The sequence below is a fragment of the Danio rerio genome, chromosome 3 (assembly GCF_052040795.2).
Source record: "Danio rerio strain M-AB ecotype USA chromosome 3, GRCz13ab, whole genome shotgun sequence".
Taxonomy (NCBI): Eukaryota; Metazoa; Chordata; class Actinopteri; order Cypriniformes; family Danionidae; genus Danio; species Danio rerio.
This window is the reverse complement of record NC_141023.1, coordinates 26,032,813-26,059,804: the sequence shown is the minus strand read 5'-3', so window position 1 is coordinate 26,059,804 and position 26,992 is coordinate 26,032,813. Positions and strand designations below refer to the sequence as shown.

General features: G+C 35.6%; 1 long non-coding RNA gene across 9 annotated transcripts in view; it reads left to right on the top strand.

Moving 5' to 3' along the window:
* Positions 1-25,997, top strand: part of LOC147845637 (uncharacterized) — a 149,310-nt gene extending 123,313 nt beyond the window's left edge. For 3 of the 9 annotated variants that reach the window (XR_015480823.1, XR_015480821.1, XR_015480819.1), the window contains 2 exons: positions 20,317-20,462; positions 22,108-25,997. This is a non-coding gene — a long non-coding RNA (uncharacterized LOC147845637). Of the gene's footprint in view, positions 1-17,134; positions 17,231-20,316; positions 20,463-22,107 lie in introns of those variants that run through there. The other 6 variants (XR_015480820.1, XR_015480822.1, XR_015480818.1 and 3 more) reach the window with 4 other exon arrangements.
* The last annotated feature ends 995 nt before the right edge of the window (positions 25,998-26,992 follow it).

The window sequence follows — 26,992 nt, the reverse complement described above, 5'->3', positions numbered from 1 at the left end:
TAATGTTATAGACACATGTATTAAGACAGAGAATAAATTAGTTTGAGTCGACTTAACTGAAATGAACTCTGAACATGTCAAATCTTTACAAAAGACGGTAATCTTATAATTACACAAATTTAACTGCTTACTGCAGTGAGAAAAATATTAAAATGAAATCACAAAAACATTAAAAGTATACATGCAGCTAGACAAAAGACCTGAATACTGTCGATATTTACATGTTTACTGTGTTCTTTTTATTATAGAGTATACTGTAAAAGTATAATTTCAAGTGTGACAGCAGTAAACATTAAGCACACAAGTAGCTAACTATAACATTTTATTTATACATCCTGTCAACTTATAAGAATAGTAGTAGTTCACTTATACTTGTAGTAGATAAATAGTTTGTGCTGGAAATGATGCAATGAAATGTAGCATTTATGTCTCCACTTAAACCATCCATATGAGAACTGGCGGTGCTGCATGCTCAATGCTTCAACATTTGCACCACAGGTCTGACTTTCCAAACAATTTAGCGTTATAATTTTTAGTGATACAGTGTCCATAGTACTCTAGTGTCTTGAAACTTGCAAGAGTACAGCTAGTGTAGCCTTGGTTAACTAGTAGTACACAAAGCAGTTCATTTCAGTTAAGTCGACTCAAACTAATTTATTCTCTGTCTTAATACATGTGTCTATAACATTATGTAGAAAAATAATGTGCCCAATTAATCAAAGGGTGTCAAAATAACTACTAACCAAATGTACTTAGAACACGTACTGCAATAAAATTGTACGCGTAAAACAATGATTAAGCATAGGACAAATAACTAAACGCTTTCTGTTTGTATAAGTTTAAATATACTTAAGTGAGGTTTAAGTTTATTTCTGTGCGGCATCTAAATAAAATTATGTGGATGTGTACACAGACAATGGACTGAATGTATATTTTCTTATGAACTGCTTAACAGAAGTGTACTGATAGCAGACTTACTGGGGTTGATGTGTATTGTAGAGCTCAATGTGACAGGACATGACTTCTAAACAATCGAAGAGCATGTCTGACCAGTTTGATGGAATATTGAAATGAATGTCAATTACAAAGTAAATAACATTAATTTAAGCAGCTTTGTCGTTTTGTTAGGAGTGAGGAACTTTTTTTTTGAAAATAAATAAAATTGAAAGTTGTAAAAAAAAAATACTGTTTTTAAAAAAGTAATGAAGTAAAAGTAAACATTAATTTTAACTGTACTCAAGTAGGGTACAAAACATAAAAGTAGTACTTAAGTACAGCAATCAGCTAACATTGTTCATACATTGTTCGGGTACTTTACATCTGTGATATTGTAACTATTTCAAATACCACTCTAAAAATGTCACAATATAATGTAAACATGTTCATCGAAAGATTGTCGTACAAAAAGTCAGTTATATGTAAGTTGTATGCTTACATCCTGACCGATACATTAAAAAATTTTACATTTACAGCAAAACAAAATGTTTGTCTCAGGAAGTGTAGTTCTTTACTGATATGACTGTCTGTTTTTACAAAACAGCATGACATGTACTTTTGTATATTTCTAACACTGTTACAATGTTGCATCAAAGTTGCAGAATAGTGAATAAGAAAAACACTTTAATATTTCAATTTGTGGAAACATTCCACAAATCTCAACCAAACAAGTTAGAGGTGTCAGCTTTACATACCCTGACACATATTTACCTTTCAAAATGCTAAATATTAAATTAGTACAATCAGAAGCTTTAACTATTTACCAAAATGTCAAGCACATGATGTTTAACTAAATGTATTAGCTTTTTTATTTCAACTTTATCATAAGTATATCACTAAAATTATAGGCCAGAAAATAGATTTAGTATCACATAACATAAAAATAAAACAAAAAAACATCTTATTGCTACTCTGCAACAAACATAAGCAAACGGTTTTGGTACCCTTTGTATAAAATTGGTGAATATTGTTATTCGTAGATTATCTGATGGTAAAGTGTATGTTTATATATCTCCAGAACGTATAATGCCTAACTTAATTTTGTAATTACTTTATGTTTTAACAGATCCAATTGAAGTAAGCCTAGGTTTTTAACCAAACTTGACTTTTTAAAATAACTTCAATCCACTAACCAATTATGGGTAATGGCCCCTAAACTTGATCTCTTTCTTGACCTCAAAGGCATTGTAATAAGATATGGAATATGGGTTATTTCATAAATGTAATTGTATTTTCTTACAAGTATATTTCACTTAAAATAAATAGCATGTCTGGTATCGTTAAATTTTTAATTCCAAAATGAATATGTACGTGTAAATGTAATCTTATTTCTTCTCAAACATTCTTTGAAAAAAGAACATTATCATGAAAGATGCAAATTTCAGTTAAATATGTGACTGCTTTGAGCCCAAATAGGAAACCAAATAAACAACTATATTGGACAATTCAAACTGCAGAGTAATGTTGAAAAGACTGTACATATTTGCTTAAAAAACATTCAAATTAATCGTATTGTCCATTTTGGCAATGAGTTTTGAGATGACTTCAGCTGTGCATTATATTTTGTCAACCTAAAACTTCCATGAAATGTAAAATTCTATCAGTTCTCTAAAATCTTTCATTGCGAATATATTTACAGTATGACCCTGTATTTTTATTTTTATTTTAAAAATAGGTATCCCTACATCATCACGCCAGTGTCTAAAATAAAAGAAAAGATGTTAACTAAATGTTTATTCATGACTATTATGACACCATGGCAGATGTTCATAGTACCGCCCCGTGAGTGAAGGCGGGCCTGTTTGAATGTGTAGATAAAGCGGCTCATTATCACTTCCAGCTACCAACGAGTAATGCTTCTGGGTACAGTCACTGATCCTAAAGGTTTCTACAAGAACCCATTGATCAGGAGTAAAAAGAAGATTAAAGACATAAAAAGGTACTATCTTTGAGGACCACCGCCCCTACTTTGGTCTTGTTTGCACTGAACTATTAGGGCTGAACTATCGCTGTTTAAGGACACAGGCCGCATCTTTAAGGTACTACTTTATATGATCTAAACAGATTATGGGACAAACTTTGTATTGTGATTAAAGAAAAAACGTTTTCTTAAAAATATTTTCAGATTTTTTTTCTGACAGCCACCATGCAAAGATGGTTGATTGCTATTGTTCTCAAAATACTGACGGTAATGCGCATGAAAGGCCCGAGTACGAGTGCAATCCTGTTTTTGATTGTCAAATAAGGTCTATTGTGGACAACATGTTTAAACAGCATTATAGGGACCATAGGGTTTTTCTTCTGGAGAAGATCATTAATGATGCGTGTGATTCTAAACATGATTGTACAGGAAATGGCAAACGTGTGAAAAATCTCAAGAGAAATGGACGTTGTGAGAGGGACCTTAAACTCATGGGCCGATACGATAAATCATTTGACACACCTGTGTTTTCATAGCAATGGTGCTGTCTGTGCAACCAATACAAAAATTCTGGAGGTGCTGACTGAATTGAGTGATGAGATGGGGGTAAGGCAGGTTCTATGTATGTCTACATATATAGCAGATATTTGTGTGTCGCTGGTTTCACAAAACAAAATAGCAAATATTGCTGAGATTGTGGAAGTTATGACCAACCACATATACTAGAACATGACAGAATGCTTTTAGCAGCATTTCTTTGTTGGTTAGATATTCAGTAATGTTGTTATTGTTCTGGTGTACCCTGTTTTTTCTTCAATGTGTGACTGTATATATGTATTTTTTCTTATTTAATTTGTCTTTATTATTGTAATGCAATCCATGTTTGTTTATTATGTACTACTCTATTTCAGTGTATATTTACTTGAAATAAAAGTTTATCAACTCAAGTGTCTATGCCTTTCCCGTAAAAAAAAAAAAAAAAAAAAAAAAAAGTTATAAATTGAGCTAGGTGCAAAACATGTTGGTGTGAAACAAATCATAGAAACATTGTTGAAACTGATTAAAGCCCTGTATTTATGCCAAATGTATATTTAAATATTTAGAAAATTTGAATGTTGCAAAGTGTGTCAAGGACTGGTCACTTGTTTAAAGCATATGTATAAACTGTAGGACATTTATTAAAATTGGTTAACGTTTAAGTCAACCCAATAACACACAGTTCTCATGTATAACGGGTTTGTAGTCAGTTTAGAAAGACAACCTTAAAATTTTCGCCCAATTTAGTTTTAAAGATGCACTGACGTTCAATTTCATAATTTCTCTTTCCTTTAAAAAAAAGAGAATGAACAAAAGGTATACATGATATTGTTGGTTGTGTCTGGTTTAAAACCAAAAAATTTACATCTCAAACTTTCATGACAGTTCAAAAGAAAACATTTCTAATACACAGTACATTAGACACTGTTGCAAAAAGATATTAATGCAGTTTTAGTGGCAAATATTCATTTAGTTTTGTAGACAGATCGCACTATTGACAGATCACAGTATTATGTTTTTCTCTTCTTTTTCATTCTTTTATAACTTGTTTTAACACATTTGATCTGTTTTTATCATTTTTTAAATATTTTTTATTATCGTTTTTATCTTTCTTAAACATGTCTCTTTTATTCCTGTTTATATAAAGCACTTTGAATTGACACTATGTATGAAATGTACTATATAAATAAACTTGCCTTGCCTTGCCTTGCCTTTGTAGAGTCATACTTCTTGTGAAAAATAAATATATACTGTGAAGAATGAGAGAACTAAAGAAAATTGCCAGTAGAAATGCATATTGTGACTTTTACTGTATGCATCGTGACAGATGCTATGAGAGTTGTGTAAAATTAGACTTTTAACACATATGCAAAAAAAGTTTGCAAAGACATTGAGTTAAAAACTACAGCACTGGTTACTTGAATTAGGTCATTTAATTTGGTATGATGACAGTGGTGGTAAAAACATAATTTAATGTTTCAAAAACATTCTGCATTAGAAGGTTGAAAAATAAACTTATTTATGGATTAAAGTTTACTGCAAAGTATTCTTAAAATAAAAAAGTGTTTACTCTTTGTTATTATTGTGCTTTGCTGACAGTATTGAGTGTAACATTCAACTAGAATACAAATAATTGTGGCTAAGTGTTGTTATTAATGTTACTTGCGACACTTTAGAGGTTAAAAAATATTCTTAAATCATGAGTTGAGCTCCAGCCGTCTGGATGAAACCCCAAATTCTAACCTTTACACCATATTGTTGTAACCAATGTACTTCAAAACAACACTTTTTTTCTTTCCCCCAAATGAAACATCGTTGTTCCTAAAAACTCCTGAAGAAAGTGGACAACTTTAAGTAACTTTTAAAAACTGACAGTTTTAATATACATGTATGCTATGTTACATACAAACAGTTGTGCAAAATTACAGATTTTTAACACATGCATAAAACATTTTGTGTTGAAAAACTGCTACAGAGTGCAAAATCAAAAGCTTGAATTAGTTCAATGCTATTGGTTTGTAATATTAAACTCCAGTCATGCAGTAAGTTTAATGAATAGTATTTTAAACATCACTTTTCCAAGAAAAAAATGCACAGATAATGTTTTTATATTCAGAGTGAAAAACATTATGCTAGATTTTAGTTTGAAAATTTGAAAATGTGTGCCAATAAAAAAACATTGTTTAAAGAAGTATATACACTCCCAACAAATTGTGTGTAGTGACAATAATCTTGATTAAATCTATTGGTAGAAGAAAAGCATTATTTACCTTGTAAAAAAGTAATCAGTCTACTTTCAAGAACTACTTGTAAACTGGACTAATTTTGACAAATTTGTAGATTTACTAGATTTGACACTGTTGTATGAACATATAAATGGTGGAATCAGTAGTTAAACTAGAAAATTTTACTATAAAACATTAAGTAGATTTAACTAAGGACTGGAGCTGTACTGTTTTTAGATAAACTGAGAGCCAATTTTTCTTCTTAAAATAATTATCAGCGTTTTCCCATTATTCTGAATAATATACATATTTCTCTTTATATGATCAAGTATTTGCAATGAAATAAAAACAGTTTAAATTTAAAATCCAGTAACTAAGTTGTCTAGTAATGCAATTACTACAATTTATTGTAATAAAATTACATTTTATTTATCTTTTGAAACATAAATAACAATAATGTCTAAAGACTGATAAGTCCTTTTTAGTAAATATTTTATGTTGATTTTTTAAACCAACACCAGTGATGACCAGTGCTCAAAACATTAGGCTTTGGATTAACTGTATTACAATGTGTGCCATAAATTACAGGTCATGCATGTAAATAAATTGAAAACATGTTACTCAAAGGAAAAACTTTCATTTTAAATTGTTTTTCATAATAAAAGTTTTCATTAATTATAAAGACAACTTGAATTTACATCTGTGTTTTTCAACATTTTAGAATATTACATTTTAGATAACGTTGTTTTAAAAGGTGTGACAATTTATTGTCAATAAAGATTAAGATTTGTTATTTACTGGATTAATATTGTAAACATTTTCCCAGAGATTGCCAGATTCCCAGAGGTTGCGGTTGGAAGGGGCTCAGCTGCGTAAAAACTTGCTGGATAAGTTGACGGCTCATTCCGCTGTGGCGACCGCGGATTAATAAAGGTGCTAAGCCGACAAGAAATATTGTAAACATATTTAAATTTAATAGTCAGACAAAGATACATTAAAAAGTTTGTGTGTCTTTAAATATGTATTAATGTAGTAATAATGTAAAAAACAACATAACCTATTAATGAACATATTTAGTAAATACTGTGTCATGTATTCAAACATACAAAGCCAGACCCAAGTTCGCTCGAGCGCATGCACACGTATACACACACACACACACACACACACACACACACACACACACACACACACACACACACACAGACAGACAGACACACAAACACACACACACACACACACACACACACACACACACACACACACACACACACACACACACACACACATACATATGCATACAGTTGAGTGCATGTGGATATATAGATATCAGCACACTTTCTAATCACCTAACAACATATAGTATTTAGTGGGAGACACCCACCACATACAATCAGATATACATATTCTACATCTGATATAAATCTATCTTTCACAAGCAGTTGACGGGATGTTATCCAAAGTTTTCCTTATCATCACTCACACGCTCAGGCCCAGACTGACACACAGAGGAAACATCGGTATGAACATAAAGAAATGTTTATGTTAATAGTTTATTAATTATAATATAATATAATATAATATAATATAATATAATATAATATAATATAATATAATATAATATAATATAATATAATATAATATAATAAAATATAATATAATATAATAATGTAATGATATAATATAATAATGTAATGATATAGTATAATAGAATAATCATGATATATAATATAACTTAATTTAATTTAATATAAATATCAATATTATAATAATATAATATAGTAATATAATATAATATAATTATAATATAAGTTAATAAAATAATGATTTAATATAACTTAATATGATATAAAATATAATATAATAATATAACATAATATAATATAATTATAATATAAGTTAATAAAATAATGATTTAATATAACTTAATATGATATAATATAATACAAAACATAATATTATTTAATAAAATATTAATTTTATACAACTTAATATAATATAATATAATTTGATGTAATATAATAAATATAAATTACTGTAATAATTAAAAGTATTAAATAATGGTTCTAATAACAGTAATTTAATTACCGTTATTATTATTATATTAATTTTATTTCAGTTTGATTATAATTTAATTACCAATATTTTCATTACCTGGAAATAGCCTATTAATTTAATTAGTCTGATAAAAATCTAATTACCGGAAATCTAATTTAATTAGTCTGATAAAAATCTAATTACCGGAATTATTATTTTATATAAAACCGATAAGAATCTAATTACCGGAACTATAAAGTTTATATAAAAGGGGTGGGGCTTAGACCGGAAGTCCCGCCTTAGGGGCGGGGCTACAATCCATCAAACTTTTTGACAGGTGGTGTCCCATAATAACTACTCATGCATTTATGTAACCTACAGTAGGCTCATTCTGAAAATGTACCTCTATATACATTTCTGGAGAGCACCAAATACGTCCCAGGAGGTATTTTTTTGCTGTTTTTGTTTTTGTGAATCCACCGAGGCTGCTGTGTACTCTTTTTGAATTCTCAAATTTATCTCACAAGTGCCATTCGAGTTTGCTGTTCTTGTAGAAATCCACCAAAGGCCGCTGTCGACTGATTGAATGACTGACTGACCCACTCTCCTCCTTCCCTAAACCCAACCGACAGTGTTTTATAAAGCAATCCAGAAAACGAAAAGCCCTTGCCTGATTTTCACCACGTTCTCACCCTGTTATATATTTAATCTTTGGCTTCTGTTTTTATCTTACCATCTTTCTGGAACCATTCTTTACCCAGACTCAAACCCCATCATCGTGGTCAACTCCTCTCTGCACCTCAAGTATACCAACGCACATGGTGAGCTACTGGACAAACTGGTAACAGCGGCAAAGCCGTCCATACGGAGGTAATCGGTCAGCTGGTAAGCCCGAAAAGCAACGGCGTCATACCGCCCCATAGTGTCACGGTTCGGGAAGGATGAGGGAGCGAGGACTCAAATGCAAACACAGGATTTATTATTAATTAAATAAAACAAAACGAACAACAAAAACCACCCCGAAGGGGAAAACACAAACAGACAAACAAACTTTGCTGGGTTGGCAAGGCAAGGCAAGACAAGAACAAGAGCAGGAGCAGGAGCAGGAACACAAGGGGAGTTTAGACGACGAACTGGCACAGGACAGCAGACATGAGGAGATTTTATACAGACGTTAATTAACACAAACAACTGAACATAATTAACTAATAATGGGGTAACAAGGAGGGTGGGACTTGACAATAGACGGGAGAGCGCATGACACAGAGACAACACAAGCCATGCGCTCACATTAGACAAAACTAAAACAGGCAGCCAATGAGATAACTCATTAACCGAAGACAGAAGACTGAACGCAAGACACGAGTACACGATGAATGAAAACGCTCACCGTGCACTCACATACGCAGCATGCATGTTTCATCCCATCGCTGACCAAAACCGAGACCAACTAGACTCAGACGCTGGGAATGAAACACCACGCTGCAGACAGACGAAAACACAAACACAAGTACAAGAGTGCGCGTACACCCACGACGGCGCGCGCGCACAAAGAGACACACAATGACAGAAACAGGACAAGACAGAGCTAGTGTCCGAGCTCTGCCACCAAAAAAAGAATTTACAAGACCAGAGTGGCAGAACCCTGACACACAGTGGATGTTTTAAACACAAAATGTTGCCATACATACTTCTGGCTACAAAATCTGTGATCTCCAGAAATGTATATAGGGCTTCATTTTTATAATGAGCATATGTTGCATTTAGGTCTAATGAAAAAAAAAAACATATCAGAAACCAAATAATGGTTTGTTTCTTGCAAATTTACAGTACTTCATTTGCTACATGTATTGTCACGATCCACAGGTTTTATTACTATCATTTTATTATTATTATTATTATTTTACTATCATCAAGGACCACCATTTCAGCAAAAAGTCTTTTATGTTCCACTGAAAAAAATATCTCGGATGACCTGAGTAAATTTAAGTGAACAGTCCTTGAAAAAAGATCTAATATTTGACATAACCTAAATACACAAAATTACAATTTTCACATTCTTTTTATAATTTGTTAATTACAGAAAATAATGCAATCAAAATTTTGTAATAATTAAATATAGGGCGAGGCCGTGGCACAGTAGGTAGTGCTGTCGCCTCACAGCAAGAAGGTCGCTGGGTCGCTGGTTCGAACCTCGGCTCAGTTGGCCTTTCTGTGTGGAGTTTGCATGTTCTCCCTGCCTTCGCGTGGGTTTCCTCCGGGTGCTCCGGTTTCCCCCACAGTCCAAAGACATGCGGTACAGGTGAATTGGGTAGGCTAAATTGTCCGTAGTGTGTGTGGATGTTTTGCTGGATAAGTTGCCGGTTCATTCTGCTGTGGCGACCCTGGATTAATAAAGGGACTAAGCCAACAAGAAAATGAATGAATGAATAATTAAAATGTAACCACTATTAAATATTAAAATGCTTGTTCTATTCTTAAAGGGATAGTTCACCGAAAAATAATACTTTATGAAAGTGTAGCCCTACAGTATATACATTTCTTTAGATCACGCATAATGATCACTTATGGCTGCATTTAAAAGGATTGTTATGGGGTGGTCTGATGCCATGCCTTTTCGCGATTACCAGTTGACTGCTTACCTCTCTTTGGATGTCTTTTCCGCTGTTACGTTTGTCCAGTAGCTCGCTGACTTCAGATGCACAATGACAGTGTTCGAGTCCGGTGATAAACGATTCCAGAAAGCAGTTAAAACTAAAACAGAAGCCAAAAAATAAAATAAACAAGTAAATAACAGTGTGAGAATGTGGTTAAATCTGAAAATGTGGTAAAAAAAAATAAATCAGGCGAGGACGTTTCTTTCTCTGGTTTGCTTTTTAAAATTGTCGGTTGGTTTTAAAGTGTGGGTGGGTCAATCAGTGCTTTTGAAACTACTATTGGTTGGGTTTAGGAAAGGAGGAGGGTGGGTCAGTTGATTGGTCAGTCAGTTTGTCAGTCAGTCAGGCAGTCTACAGTGGCCTCTGGTGGATTTACGCGAGAATAACAGGCTCAAATGGCACTCGCGAGAGAAATTTGAGATTTTAAAAAGCAAACACAGCAGCTTCTGTGTAAAATGCGAAAAATGTACCTCCTGGGGTGTATTTCACGATCTTTAGAAATGTATAAAGGGCTGCGTTTTCAGAATGAGCCTGGGTTGTTTAGTTTCATAGGTAATGCTACAGATATATATATTATGAATAAATTAAGGTCTGGGACAAGGATAATACAATAAAACCTGAATTTAAAGCTGAAGTAGAAAGATGGTAAAAAGTTTCCAAGGAAGTTTTAATATGGCCTTTATATAACAATAAAAGGAAATAAAAATCCCCTGGGACATAAAAGTGCCTGAATTTGAAGAAACACCCACATACTGAACATTTTTGAAATATATTAAAGGCCTTTATCATAGCTTCACATCATATTGCATATTGCTTTCACATTTTGTCTTCTTGTTATTATCTTGGAAACGTCATTCCTGATAATTTGCTTCAAATAATTATAATATGCCAAAGTTTCTGATTCTTAGTCTGCCAGCATTTAATGTTTTAAGGCTTTTTACATTTCAGACTTTATATCTTTTCTCCTTCCTTGCTGCTCAGTTCCAGGATGCAACCAAGGGCTCTTGCTAAATCAGCTTTAATCAGATATTTGAAACAACAGCTGATTAAATTACACCGTAAATTAATTTAAGTTACTGATGAGCTCATAAAATCCATCTGCTTTAATCAAACTGAATTACAGCGTAGAAAGGATTGGAACAGCGATAGCACATTAATTCATTCCATAGCAGTATTTTACGCTCAGGGCTAAGCTAAAACAACCAGCTCTACAGTTCAGCATAAAGTATCCTTCATGTACAGTTTCATGGGATCGATGTGATGTGTTTGGTCGCTCTATGATATAGGAAATAGCTGGATATTTTGGCCGTAAAAATAATTGGCCATTATTTTGAGTTCAGTATGATGACAGAATGTAGTCCATTTATTAAATCCATGCCATAGGTCACAAAAAAAGTATATACTGTATAAGTATATATACTAAATTTTACATTTTTGAAAAACAAAACTCCAAGTTGTTAAAATGAGTTAATATCTTTATATATTTTCTGTGTTTAACATATAAAAATAATTGCTAAAGTACAGAATACCTCTGCTGTTTTACTTTCTGTTTGACAAAAGCAGGAATAGAGAAATCATATGTAAATCACGAGATGACATGCATCAACAGTGAATGATCTACATTAGTATTTATTCCCTGATCTGCAGAAATTACTTGATTCTAATTTCCAGGAAGGTGTGTAATAAAATTGCTTAATGCACAGGTATTTCCAGTCCTTTTGATCAGAGTTTGAATTAAATGATTTTCCATCAAACATTAGTTGTATCCATAATAACTCAGTGACAGTGACAGCCTTCATTGTTTCTGTGTAATCTTCAGGATGCTCACATGTGCTTCACTATGGAGTTGATGGGGATCAACCTACTCACATATTTGTGAGAGTTAGCTAACATATGTTAATATGAGCTATTAGATAGGCCCGTGTCATTTACATACACAAATGGTCTCTCTCCTGCAAGCATTCCCTCTCTGTCTGCCTGCTTTATATTAAGTACCCTTAACCACAACTTACCATTACACAACTCAATATTAAAAATATTGTGCAATTATAGTGTTTATAATTTATTGCACAACACTTACTGTATGTTCCTACTGAGATGGGATAGGGGCATGTTTAAGGACAGTTTAGATGGTAAGGGTAGGTTTAAAGGTTAAGGTGTAAGGGATGGTCAACAGTGTAATTATAAATGTTAGTACAGAATTTAATTCAAGATGTATTTACATGCAGATAATGTTTAATATATAAGTATAATGTACAAAACTGCATATAAGTGCATTGTACCGAAGGATTTAATTGAAAGTTAAGTGCATATTAATTAAGGCTACTTAACATAAAATGGGACCAAACCTCTCTAATCAGCTGAATAGTGACCTCTCTTGTTGACAATTACTTGTCGATAGTGTGTGCTTAGCAAGACTTTCATTGGGTTTCCTCCTGATTTACTGGTTTCTTGTCAGTTTGGGAAACATGCCAGCCACTGTTGAACTTTGTGACGTCCACATGTGAAATACAGAATTGAATAGATATAATATCATGCCATTTAAAGTATAATATATTCCAATATTTATCAGAAGTGTTAAACTGAGCATTCCACCTATAATTTGATGTAGGCATCATTAAAGCTTTATATCCATGCTGCCTCCTTGAGATACAGCTAATAAAGCCTCTCTGCTTGCTGTTTTTCACTTTAATCCCCGCTTTTAAAGCCCCGCAGCATTGCATGGGCTGAGATCTGTTGTGAGATGGGCTGTCAGCTCGCAAGAAAGGTGTCCGGGCTGGTTGTGCTTTTGGAGACATGTTGGCCCAGGTGATGAAGTGCGGCGCTGCAGGTTCTGTACTTTCATCCAGGGCAATCAGGCTCAACGCGGACGGCTTTCGCAGTGAGGAGCCTCCCCATCCGTCAATTCAACCCCATACCAGTGTTCATGTCACTCTCCATGATGGTGGATTAGGCCTCTCAGTGGAGAGCGCTGGTTCTTATCTGGCAGGTGTGTGGCGAGTGCTCTTCCCGTGCTAAAATCATCACTGGCTGCTTGACAGCTGCTGAAAATGGATGAGGACTTTTACAATTGCTCTGTGCATCTGGTTCATATCTTTTGAAGGCAAGGGACGCATGGTGTTGTGCATTCTATCAATGGAAGCTTGATTTCAAATCTAAGTTTTCAGTTCTGATCTTAAAATATTGACTTTTTTGTTGTAATATAGGGCAGCAACATTCTGGCTAAAATGAGAATTACGATTTTTTTTTTTGGCTTAAAATCACGATCACGGTTCTGTAGATGTAAAATAAAGGTTAATATGAGTAGGCTATTATTATTGTTAATTCTCAAACATATGGTAAAACAACAATAATAATAGTATTAGGCCTATTTGTAGGTCTACTGTTGGTTAAAATGCAAAATTTTGTATAGACTTCGAATGGCAGACTTGTACAGACTTTAAATATGTCCCGGTTGTTAAGTCACAGTAAAGTGATGACATCAGAATACAAATATTCAGAATTCTGAAGTTGATTTATTATGTCTGAGATATATGCTTGTCGTTAGTCATTCACAACATTTTGAGGCCATTTCCTTCACTGGTAAATGAGACTTTTGCTTTTGGTTTTACTTTCACCGCTGAGGTCGCTCATGTCATGGCTGTTGTCACGTTGAGAAAAAAAACATACATCCAAATCATACTTTCCGCATGGCTCCCAAGCAATCGCGTTGTCCAACAAGCTGAACGTTATTTACAACATATTTAGCTGGTTTTCACAGCCTATGCTGGTTCTGTTCACTAAAGTAGCCAACATTGGCAGGAACGAGGTCATCCTCTCTGTTGTAAACAAACAGTGCGTCAGCTCAAGTGTGATTTTGCAGTTGAGAATACATCATTACATTAAGAGAGAAATAACATTTTTGGGTGAATTATAGCTAATAAATACAGTGTGTGACACTTTAATGACCGCTTGGAGGTGTCCATGTTGCTGAGCAATGTATATAAGCAATGTGAAGACTTGTGCGTTTGCCTTTACACTTTTCTCCTGACTTTGAAAATATAATTAGCTGAATCGTAGAAAGGCTGAATCAAGATCATGTGTAGGGACAAATTAAGATTTTGATCTTTTTTCGATTAACAATGCAGCTCTATTGTAACAATTGTGTTAAAAGAGAAAAATTTGAAAAAAAGTGTAACGTGTGAGATGAAATGTAAATGTCTTTTTTTATATAATTATTATTTTGTTAACACGTTATTTGAAAGGGGGAGTTCACAAGACCTGACACCTTTATAATTAATTTGTAAAAACAATTCTGAAAATAAAAAAGAGCATCTTTAATATTTAATGGCATTTGATGACACTTTTATTACAAATCCAATTTGTATTTGAGGTCAAGAAAAATATTAATGAATATTAGTAGTTATAATATTTATGACATAATTAGAATGGTCTCATGACATTTCAAGAGTTCACACTTAGCTGATGATTGATAGTAAAGCTAGTTTGGCGTGCTGTCCCGGGAGAGAGCCCTGAGCTTATAAGATCCTCGAGCCCTGGGCTCCCTCCCGTTGCAAGGCGAGAGGGGAGTTTGAGCGCAGGTAGATCTCGATGACTCCCCTTCTTGCTTGTTGTAGCTAAGTGTCGGATATGTATGCTCAAAGGTGTACTCAGAGTTTAGCTAATGTATTTTGATTAATTGTTTAGAGTGCTTGTTTTTGAACTGTGGGAGGAAACCGGAGGACCCGGGGAGAACCCACGCGACCACGGGGAGAACGATCAAACTCCGCACAGAAATGCCATCTGGATTGGTAAGGAATTAAACCAGGGGCACTCTTGCTGTGAGGCAACAGCGCTAATCTCTGGCTACCGTAACACCCGTTTGAAAGAAGGGAAAGAAGGGTTGGGTGGGGGGTTTCTTCAAGACGAAGATATTGAGATAAGAAAAGTCTGGTTATTTATAGTGAGTTAAGGATCGTCTGATAGGATAATCAGTCATCAGCTAAAGTTTGAACAGCTGTGAACAATCATAAGCACGTGATCCTCTCGAAATTTGTTTATGAATAAACTTCACTAAGTTGTGTCAACACAGGCTAATTGTGAAAACGTACTCCTTAATACATTTCTGGAGAGCACTAATTATGTAGCCAGAGTTGGTTGCATTTCATCTTCAAAATGAAAGATACGGGGCAGTAAGTTGCCGATGACAGCTTCTGTTTCTTTTTGCGCTACCGGCTGACCACTTACATTTGTGTGGACGGCTTTTCCTCTTTTACCAGTTTACCTAGTGGCTCACCACGTACATTGGCTTGAGCTGCAGTGAGAAGTTGACCACAATAAGGGTGTTCGAGTCCAATGAAGAACAGTTACAGAAATCGGGTGAAAAAAAAAAATAATAATAATATTAAATAACTGGGTGAGAGTGTGGTAAGGTCTGAAAATGTGGTAAAAATCAGGCAAACGCTTTTTTTCTAGATTGCTTATGAAGACATTGTCGGTTGGCTGTAGGGAAGGGGGGGATTGGGTCAATCAATGCTTTTGAAAATACTATCGGGTGGGTTTAGGGAAGGAGAAGGATGGGGCTAATGGTCAGTCCATCAACAGCGGCCTTTGGTGGATTTTTGAGAGAACAGCAGGGGCGAATGGCACTCGTGAAAGAAATTGGATATCTGAAAAAACGTACACAGCGGCCTTTGGTGGATTTGCGAAAGGTTTGAGAGGCATGTGGGTATGTTTTCTACGTGCATGCATTAATTTGTTTTTGATTACATTGCTTTTACCAGCGTTGGTTCTGTTGCACACAGACAATATAATGATATTATCTTGATATAATGATAAAATTCAATAAAACCACCTTTTTTAAAATCACCTTTTTTCACTGGGATGATTTTTCTGTGCGAGAAAACGAATGTGTGGTGTGACAGCATGAGAATACTGTCAATTGTATGACAACTTTGCACGCCGAATGCGTGAAAGTTAAAAGCCCTAATGGCAGTTATCAAAAGTGTATATTTAATCGCATTCATAATAATGATATGCATCAAGTCATGAATATTAATGTTTCATGAAACCCTCTTCAAGTAAATCGTGACTATAGTTTTTTTTTTAATCATTATATCATGACAGGGCATTCAGAATCGGAACTCAGAGAAATAAAATGAAAGTTGTAAAATGTAAACTCAACTAACAGAATTATATAACTCACATTTTTGACATTATAACTGCCAATTGTGGGATAAAAATAAAGATTTTAATTGTTCTTTTATTACTATTCCTAGTGAGCAAGAAGCTTCGTTATCACTATGTTGTTGCCTTGTTAACAAGATTTCTCAACATTTTCCTTTTTTTTCTTGCGAAGTGCCTTTATTGATAGACTATTTTTGTGTTTATCCCCTTCACAAGCATAATGCCATGCTTTGCATCTCTGATGCCTTTTCAGAAACATCCTTTTAAAATAGTGTAAGGATGTGAATAATTTCACCCCAAAGCTGTTGCTCTGGTTTCTCTGAGCTACTTGAGGCAAATTGATCGCTCTCAACTTGCTGAAATCTTTGCATTCTTTACGGATTTCTCCTGCTTTCTGTGTTTGTATGGGGGGGAAAATGAGATTGCTTGCTAGGGTGATGAGACTCCAAATGGCTGTCATTTCTCCTGGAATCAGATGAAAGTGGCCGCGTTGCCTGCGGAGGAGCCCAGGGCAGCGATCAGCACTCACAATTTTCCTCTTGTCCTCTCTGCTGTTATTGTATGACTCTCTGGAGGGCCTCTCATCTTATCTGCAGCTCAGAGCGCAGGGCCGTGCGGGGAGGCAGAGCCATCTTCTATAACTCCTCATCTAGGCAGAGTGATGGAGCGGCAGTCTCTCACTTGGTGAGGAGGTGAGCACAGATGCTGCAGTAGATCATCCGCTAGACTTTACAGTTCAGCACTCTGGCCTATACATCAGCGAGAATATGTGTGGGTGGGAGGGTTGATGTGTTTGCTTTAAAGGGGACATATCATGAAAATCGGGCTGTTTAAGTGCTATAATCTGACCCCTGGTGTATCTCCCAACTCAGAAAATGTAAGAAAGGGCGACATAGTGACATTTTTCTGCAAGCATGTGGAAAAAAACATGCCCTATTCAGATTTCACTCCCCCTAGTGTTGTGCCTTAATCTGCACATTTCCCCTCACAGTGCCATCTCCAACCCAGGCTCATTCTGATTACATATTCCTATATACACTATATACATTTCTGGAGAGAGCAAAATACGTCTCAGGAGGTATGATGTTTTGCAGTTTTTGTTTTTTATGAATCCACCAGAGGCCGCTGTGTATGCTTTTTCAGAACTCAGATTTTTCTTGTGAGTCCCATTTGTGCTTGCTGTTCTCATGTAAACCCACCAGAGGCCTCTGTCGACTGACTGACTGACTGACTGACTTACTGACTGTCCAACCGCCCAATCGCTTCCCTAAACCGAACCAATAGTGTTTTCATAAGCACCTTTTGACCCACCCACCCTTTTCCCTAAAGCTAACCGCAGTGTTTTAAAAAGCCTTCGTCTGATTTCTACCATGTATTCAGATTTTTCTCACGCTGTTATTCACTTATTTCTTTTATTTTATATTTTTGGTAAGCGGTCACCTAGTATGGGAGAAAAGGAATGGTGTCTTACCGCCCCGTAGCATTCATTTTTAAGTCAAAATGCAGCCGTACGTAGCTCTGGCATAATTTGCAATCTCCAGAAATGTATATAGGGCTACGTTTTCAGACTGAGCTTATGTTGGACATTTCTGTTTACTTGCTGTTGCAGCTGGAGATTTACTTATTTATTTCAGAATGTCTGTGCCAGAAAAAAAACAACATGTGTTGTTTGATGTGCCACTGAACATGACAGTCTCATTGAAGTGTCCACTGAAGACATTGTGGTTGAATTTTAGTTTAGAAGGAAATCTGCCAAAAGAAGTGTTTTGAAGTGTTAAATATTTACACAAAATTTACTTTATGCTACACTACTTCACCAATGATGGTCAACACAGTGTCTGAAGGAATGGTCAATACCAGTGCTTTAGACGTCAACTTCATATACAAAAGAAGTATGATATGTTTTCAGAATGTAATTGTTGATATGATGCCTGGCTAATGTCAACAAGTTGTCATTGTCTGTCTGTATTCAATGTAGAACTGGCTAATAAATCAGCGCATTAGGTAAATGCATTTTGAAAAACTATAATCTTATTCATAGAGGGCAAAAAAAAAAAGTTTTGTACTGCCATTAGTAAATTAAGTTGGTAAATCTATAAAATAGTGTGTATCCAATGTTCGGGAATAGCAAGCTACAAGTAGCTCAGTTACTAGCTTAGCTACATTTTTCAGTCGCTTGACTCTAGATTAGCCACTTATGATACAGTGTAGCTTTTCCATTATCTAGCTTTTTCCCAGCAACTACTGTAGGATTAGTTTGATAACAGATACATTTCATGTGGTGACACTCCAATAATCGTCTTAAAAAATGACATACTACAATAGTATATTACAACCATCTGTTAAATCTAGGAAATCACACATCTCATGGTTTTACATTAATTAAATTTTTTTAATTACTGTTGTTTTGCATTTTTTTAAATTAACAGTACAGTACAGTACAGTACAGTACACACACACACACACACACACACACACACACACACACACACATATATATATATATATATATATATATATATATATATATATATATATATATATATATATATATATATATATATATATATATACATACATACATACATACATGCATGCATACATACATACATACATACATACATACATAGTAGTTTTAGCATCTGGCCTTATATCTGTTTCACACTATAGTATTTTAAGCATGATTTAAGCCTGATTTGCAAACTAATAAGCTTACCGACTAGTTGATCCCCTGTGATCAGGGGTAAATTAGTGGATGATCAGCACTCAGCAATCTTTGTGTATAAACAGCTCAACAACACATTTTTAAAAAACATGACTGAATCGCTGACATGAAAAACAAAAATCTAGCATGCCAAGTATTTAGAATAGTTGACCGTCTCAAAATTTCATGCTATCAGGAGTAGCGACGGGTTACAGTCAATATGAGTGCAAGAGATGCATTGTCCATTGTGCTCACATGCTCAACAGAAATGTCTGTGATTGGCTAAAATGAGCAGACAATTAAGAGAACGAAAAATTATTTAGCTTTCAGAGCTATAACCAACCACAGCTTAGCACTGGCTGAATGCCTTTCTGATTGCTGAAATTCCATGATGGTGATGTCACCTAATGTCATGCATGCTTCTGGAGGTGTAGCGAGATCATGAGTTGATACGACTAAATCCTTCAGGATTATCCTTTGAGCAAAACCTCTTGATTACTGACCCTCATTCACAAAACAGACTACACACACATGTAAAGAGTTTTCTGTAGGGTGAGGGGAGCTTTTCCTTCAAAAAACTAAATTAACCTCGTCTTCAATGGCTCAGATGTCAGATAGACTGTCTGATTCTATGCTAAAATAGCTGTGATTCTCAACAGTCGTGGGCAGGGCCTGTGATAAAGTGACATCACATTGCATAAATTCTGAAAATGTCTTGTTGGGAAACACTAGTTGACCTATGGAGATATAAAAAAAAATGAATGGGTAGAGTTGTTGAATTATTGTAGGGGAGTTGTGTACCTGCACTGCCAACACACATTTATGTCCATTCAACATGCAGAAGTAAATTTAGCGTAATAAGTCACCTTCAAATGGACACACAGAGGAATTTGACAAACTATAATAAATGATCTGAAACTGAAGCTGCAAATGGACACCAGAGATTTATTTTACATCTTGTCGAAAGAGGCATGAAGTCACATGTGTTTACTGTCATGTTTTGACATCATTTCATGTTCTGAGTATGTAATTTGTTGTTGTTTGTCTCGGACTCTTGCCTTTTGTCTCCTCCAGAAATTTTCCTCTCTGCGTTCCAGTGATCTTGCCTGCTGTCTCCTACGAAACACAGCGCGGTAACCATGGCAATGCTGCACCTGAGCAGGAAATAGCCACTCCAAACCCACTGAAAGCAGATTCTAGCCTTGTGGACACATGCTGAGGTCTGTTCATAATTCATAATATAATATTGCTGTCCCTTAAGTTATTTTTTTGGCTAAGTGCAAGTGCAAACAGTGTTTACTGTGATTATTACTTTAACCTAGAATATAACAATTTACAGGGGGGTTGTTGTATTATGTATTTAAAGTAAATAAATACTCTGCTTAGCTGCAGTCAGTGGAAATGAAAGTAAATAATTGATATGTTAATAACAAATGAGAAAATGTCTGTAAATATACCATAGGAAAATAAATATATTATACAATAAAGTTCAAAGTTTGGGTTCAGAAAAGATTAAATAAATGAATGTTGATTCTGTAAACATGCATTAAACCTAGATTTAAATAGAAACTGATAATATAGTATGTTCATAAACAGATTTGTGGCTTTTTTTTTTTAGATTAATGCACTGTACTTTTTCATTTCTATGCTATAAATAAAGAACAGACTATTGGAGTTTCACATGTAAATATATCTTAATTCAATTTTTCAATATTATGTGCTTGTATACTTAGAATTTTTTATAACTGTAAAATGTATTAGTTGTACAAATTGTATTTACACCAATTTATTCAGTGTATTTATCCCAAAAAATCCTGAAGAAAGCATCATAGTTTCCACAAAAAACAACAAAAGCTAAATATTGTCAGCATTTTTAATGATTAATTAATTTAAAAAGTAACAATTGAATCAATTGTGCATGAAGTCAGCCTATTAGACAGTCAATTACTGCAACATTTTAGCAAGTAAACCACTTCATGTAGAGAATTATTCATTTATTCGTTCATTTTCTTTTCGCTTAGTCCCTTTATTAATCAGAGGTCGCCACAGCAGAATGAACCACCAACTTATTGTGCATACTGTATGTTTTACACAGCGGTTGCCCTTCCGGCCGCAACCCAACACCTGGAAACACCCATACAGTCTTGCAGTCACACACATAGACTAGGGCCAAGTTAGCTTATTCAGTTCACCTATACCGCATGTCTATGGACTGTGGGGGAAACGGTGCATGCAAACTCCACTCAAAAATGTCAACTGACGCAGCTGGAGCTTGAACCAGCAGCCTTCTTGCAGTGAGGCGATCGTGCTACCGCGCTACCGTGCTTTGGCCCGGTTCAACGCAACTGTACATAGAGTGTGTGTGTGTGTGTGTGTGTGTGTGTGTATATATATATATATATATATATATATATATATATATATACATATACTGTGTATATGTAGTGTACATATATGTATGTATGTGTATGTGTCCTATCACCTATTTGAGGATACTGCTGGAATTTATGAATTCTCTCTGTCTCTATTTATCTAACATATAATAAAATACTGTATATACTAATCTTATTTTAATAAATGCATTATAAATAATGAATGTGTTAAATAATAATGTATTTAAAACAAATAATTTATAATAATTTTGTGATTTAAATAAATTAACTGCATGCAGGCTGTTACTTATACATTGTGAAAGTGAAAAGTAATCAAATGTCAAATAAAACTACCGTAATAACTATTCAGTGCCAAAATTGTCACTGAAACTTTCTAAAATATAATGCATTAGTGATAATCGATGCTGTCTGACTAAGAAGCAGGTCTGAAATGAAATCAGCTGAATGCTTGTGTTTGTTTATTTCTATCCAGCAGGTCAGCGCACAGCCCGGGAGAGATTCCATAGACGTGATTTCAAAGGAAAAGCAGCTAAAGCAACAGCCGACCCCACCCAGCAAGATGGCACTGGTATCAGGGCAGCATTAGCGGCAAGTGCCAGCCCAGGCTCGAGCTCCAGCCGTGTGTAAATGGCTTCATGGGGACCTGCTGGCCTCCTGACGGGCTTGCAGATGGCCTGAAGTTTGTTATTTTCCCTCTCTCCTCATGAGTCAGAGCACCGATGGCAGCTCACGCAACAGTGGCACGATGCCAGCCGAAGAGTCTGTGACGGCGCTGCTCACTGACGCCGCACAAGCAGACACAAATGCATGCACGCACGCACGCACACCCACACATTCACAAAATGCTTCGCTCATATTCATACATCACATCTCCTCATTTCCCCCAACCAGATTGTCAGAGTAGGACTGTAAAAGTCATCCATCTAACTCCGGCTCTATTGGAGTATGTCATTGGAAGTGTGTAGGCTTTTGTTTTGCTTGTGTTTGCTGGTATGTGTGGCTCGCGGGGAGGAAAAAAAAGGGCCATTACTTTGCTAGCAAGAGAAGTCGCACTGACAAACACCTGTAGGTGGGTTGAGTTGGTGTGCTCTGCTGTGACAGAATGCTAACCTAAATCAGTGCAGTCTGTTCATGACCGTCCCGGCCTCTTACACGTCTGAGCAATTTTTAACTGACCCTCTGCCCATAGCGTCTCTTCTGCCTTGTGCCGTTTTCTCTAATTCACCTCAGTGGAGCCTCGTGGGATGGATGGCAGGCGCCACAGTCCTCGCAGGGTAAAACTACACCTTTAAATCACCAAAAGGCCTTCACCTTTTTCTAAATGGGACCAGCGAATGAGGGTACTTGCAAAATGAGGTAAGGCAACATTTATAATCCTACAGAATATGTTTTGGTATTTAAACAATGTGATGAAATGTATTTAGCTAAGCTGCAAAAAACTCTATAGCATAGGTCTCAAACTCGATTCCTGGTGGGCTGCAGCTCTGCACAGTTTTTAAGCACAGCTGATCGAACTAACTAATCTAACTCCAACCCTAATCAAACACAGCTGATCTAACTAATCAAGGTGTTTAAGACTACTAGAGACTATTAAGCAGGTGTGAATTGGAGGTGGTTGGAGCTAAACTATGCAGAGCTGTGGCCCTCCAGGAATTGAGTTTGAGTCCATTGCTATAGAGATATTAACTTAATATATGTACTGTATATAGGAGTTTCCCAGCACTGGGTTTATCTGCTGCGTAAAACATATGCTGGAAAAGTTGGCGGTTCAATCCACTGTGGCGACTTCTGATGGATAAAGGGACTAAGCTGAAGGCAAATGAATTAATTAATATATGTAGTGCTTGCCTGACTGATACAAATGAGTGAGACCTTCGTCCTAGAATTGCTCTGGTTGATTCACATTCAGACTGAATTCAAACAAGCAGTTCATTGAAAGAGTCATTCATTTCTGATTTGCACATTATTTGTTTAGATTCTACACAGTAAATGGATAAAACTGTAAAAGCATGTTTATTGATGGAATTTTGGCTAGGGAATGTAAAGGCTGAGACACATCAAGATCCCGGTCAGCCACTGGGCAATGTCAGGCCATCAGTCAATATATTTTGTTTAATTAGTTCCACACGTTGCCTCTCATTGGGTTAAGGTTGGATAGAGTTGACTCGATTCAGTATTTAGAATCTGCACTGGCCATTGACAAAAAAAGAGAGTGTTCAGATTTGTTATACAACAACGAATCAGAGACCGACAACAAAAACTGAAGTAATGAAAACAAGCGAAAGTAGATGGGTAACACAAATTATCTGGCTTTTATTTTGAATGTATTTCTCGGGTATTTGGATGGCATACAGATGATTAGTTTATCAGACATATTTGCTTGAGCGAATCCCTCTGTGGAGAGTGACAAGTACAGTGATAACGGTACTAAATGCTGCTTTGTTTCCACTTTTTATGTGTGCATCTAATTGTCTGTTTTCTCTATGTGAAAACAGATAACTGAAACCTGCAAGTATACAAATCCAGCAGGTTCAGGACGTCAACATGTCGTCAGATTAATGTTGTACGCCAATGTTGTGAGACGTTGCATCAGAACCCAACACCAGGCTGACGTCAATGTCCAACATCAGACAGACATTGCATTTTGGTTACTTTCCATGCAACCTAAAAAGAACAAAATATCAACATCTAATAATGTTACAGCTTAACATTGTGTGGACGTTACCAATACGACATCTGTCAGACTTTGGATTTTTTTTATCAGGTTGCTATACCTGATAAATAAGCGTCAGTATTTGAGGTCGATATGACGTTGGTTTAAGATGTTGGTTCGAAGTTGGATATTGGTCACTTTCCAACACAAAAACCTGTTGTCCGCTTGGTGTATTTATGTCCAACTTTTTGGTCCAGACAAGGCTGGATGCACCCAACGAAAGACACCAATACAGTTGTTTTTTTGTCTTTGGTGTCTGCTTGCAGTGTACCATCCTTAAAAATGTTCTGTCCTGATTTGACTTACTCATTGAATAGAAGTGATTCATTTTTTGTTATCTTTTTTATATTAAATACTTATTTTCTTGGCGAGGCAGTGGTGCAGTAGGTAGTGCTGTCGCCTCACAGCAAGAAGGTCGCTGGGTCGCTGGTTCAAACCTCGGCTCAGTTGGTGTTTCTGTGTGGAGTTTGCATGTTCTCCCTGCCTTCGCGTGGGCTTTCTCCGGGTGCTCCGATTTCCCCCACAGTCCAAAGACATGTGGTACAGGTGAATTGGGTTGGCTAAATTGTCTGTAGTGTATGAGTGTGTGTGTGAATGTGTTTGTGGATGTTTCCTAGAGATGGGTTGCGGCTGGAAGTGCATTCGCTGTGTAAAAAACTTGCTGGATAAGTTGGCAGTGCTGTGGCGACCACGGATTAATAAAGGGACTAAGCCGTCAAGAAAATGAATGAATGAATGACTTATTTTCTTAAAGCAACACAGAGCAATACAAAAAGCAACAACAATTATAAAGATAAAAAAGAAAAAGCAAACAAAAAATAAAACAAAAAAAAGACAAAAAACAGAACAAAAAGTTTTCAAAACCATTCTTACATCAGTTGCTCCAGTATTATACATAGGTCAACAATGTTACACATATATATCTAGGCCAGTGGGCACAGACAATATGATGATCTTGCAGACGATGACAGGGTTGTACCTTTAAAGTGTTATCCGTGGAATTTGACAAATAATTTAAAAAGGGTTTTCAGGTGGCTACGAAGCCAGCAATGTTATCAGATAGATTGTGTCTAAGTCTCTCTAAATGTAAAGTGCTGGAGAATTCTGAAAGCGAGGATTTAAAAAGTGGTTTTGATGCCTTTTTCCATAAACAAAGAATATTTTTTAAGCTAACATAATTTCAAATTGGACAGATTTTTTAAATTGATGACTGAACCCACGAAGTGAGTCAGACCGACCAAAAACAGTGATTGCTGGATCAGGGGCGAGGTCACAAGAATAAGCCTCAGAGTAGAAGTTGAAAAATTTCGCTCCAAAACGCTCAAAGTTTTGGCCATGACCAAAAAAAATGTCCTTAGGAGCCTTTCGCAGATTCACATTGGTTACAGTTAGAGGAGATGGAGAGATAGAATTTATCAAGCTTAACCCTAAAATAATGAAGCTGATGTACTACTTTCGACTGGATTAGTTGGTGTTTTGTTATCATTTGAAACCAGAAACCGTCAACACTTTATTTATAACACTTTATAAGTGCTCCTGTCATGTCTTGACTACTTCATTTAAAAGAGCTGATTCACTAATAGGATTAATCTGTTCTAACTGACTGTACTTAATAATCTGTGACAATTCATGGATTTTATTTTGTTTCTAAAAAAAAAAAAATCAAACATTAAACTATGAGCAAATCTTAATTAGTAAAACTTCCTAGTAATTTCATTTTATTAGTGAAATTGATTAGTCATTTTGTCTTGATTGATTGGACAGATTCACTAAAAAGAAAAGAAAGATTTAGAAGTCATTCATTATCGATTTGTCCTGTTTCTTCTATTTCTAAATGACAGGCAGAATACAGTGAATACCCTTTCTAGCAGCACTGACTGATTTATAAAAAGAACCAGTTTAAATAAGTCAATTGTTCACAATTGGAACATTGTTGAATGTGATTCTACACAGTGGACCCAGATTATAGATTTACACTAAATTCAGTATACATTTTACATTTTTATACTAGTTTCCATCACTAGATTTAGATGGCGGATGAGCTCATGCAAGCTGAGATAATGCAGTCTTTTCCAGCGGGGCTCTCTCTGTTCTACCTGTTCTTCTGACATTCCTGGCGTGACTGACTGTACAAACAGTCTGATACCGAAGGGAATTTGTTGTCAGAGAGCATTAATGTGACCTCTAACCTGCAAGGCTGACCGACTGCAGCTCTGCTCTGCACATCCCATCTCACTCTCTGCTCTCCTGCGCTCTGGGCGATGACTCTATCCGTTTATTTGACTTTCCCCTGCAGTTATTTGTGCCGCGTCAGTGCCCTGGCAGCTGGTGTGCAACGTGCCACCTTCACCTCTTATTAGGCACATATTTCACATCTCTCCCCTCACTCGCTCAGGATGCTCTCAGTGCAGGATTTCAGGTTTCAGACTCATTCTTTAGAAATTGAGGCAATTTCATTTTGGGCAATTCCAATTAAGCCCCATGTATCTAGATTTATGTTTTTGTATATTTTTCCTTAAAAAAAATAAAAGGTTCCATCAATGTAGTTTGATGCTTATTTGCAGTTCTGTAGTAGACAATCAAAAAAATGCCTAAGGGGGATAATAATATATATGTATTAATTTGTTTATTTATTTATTTGTTT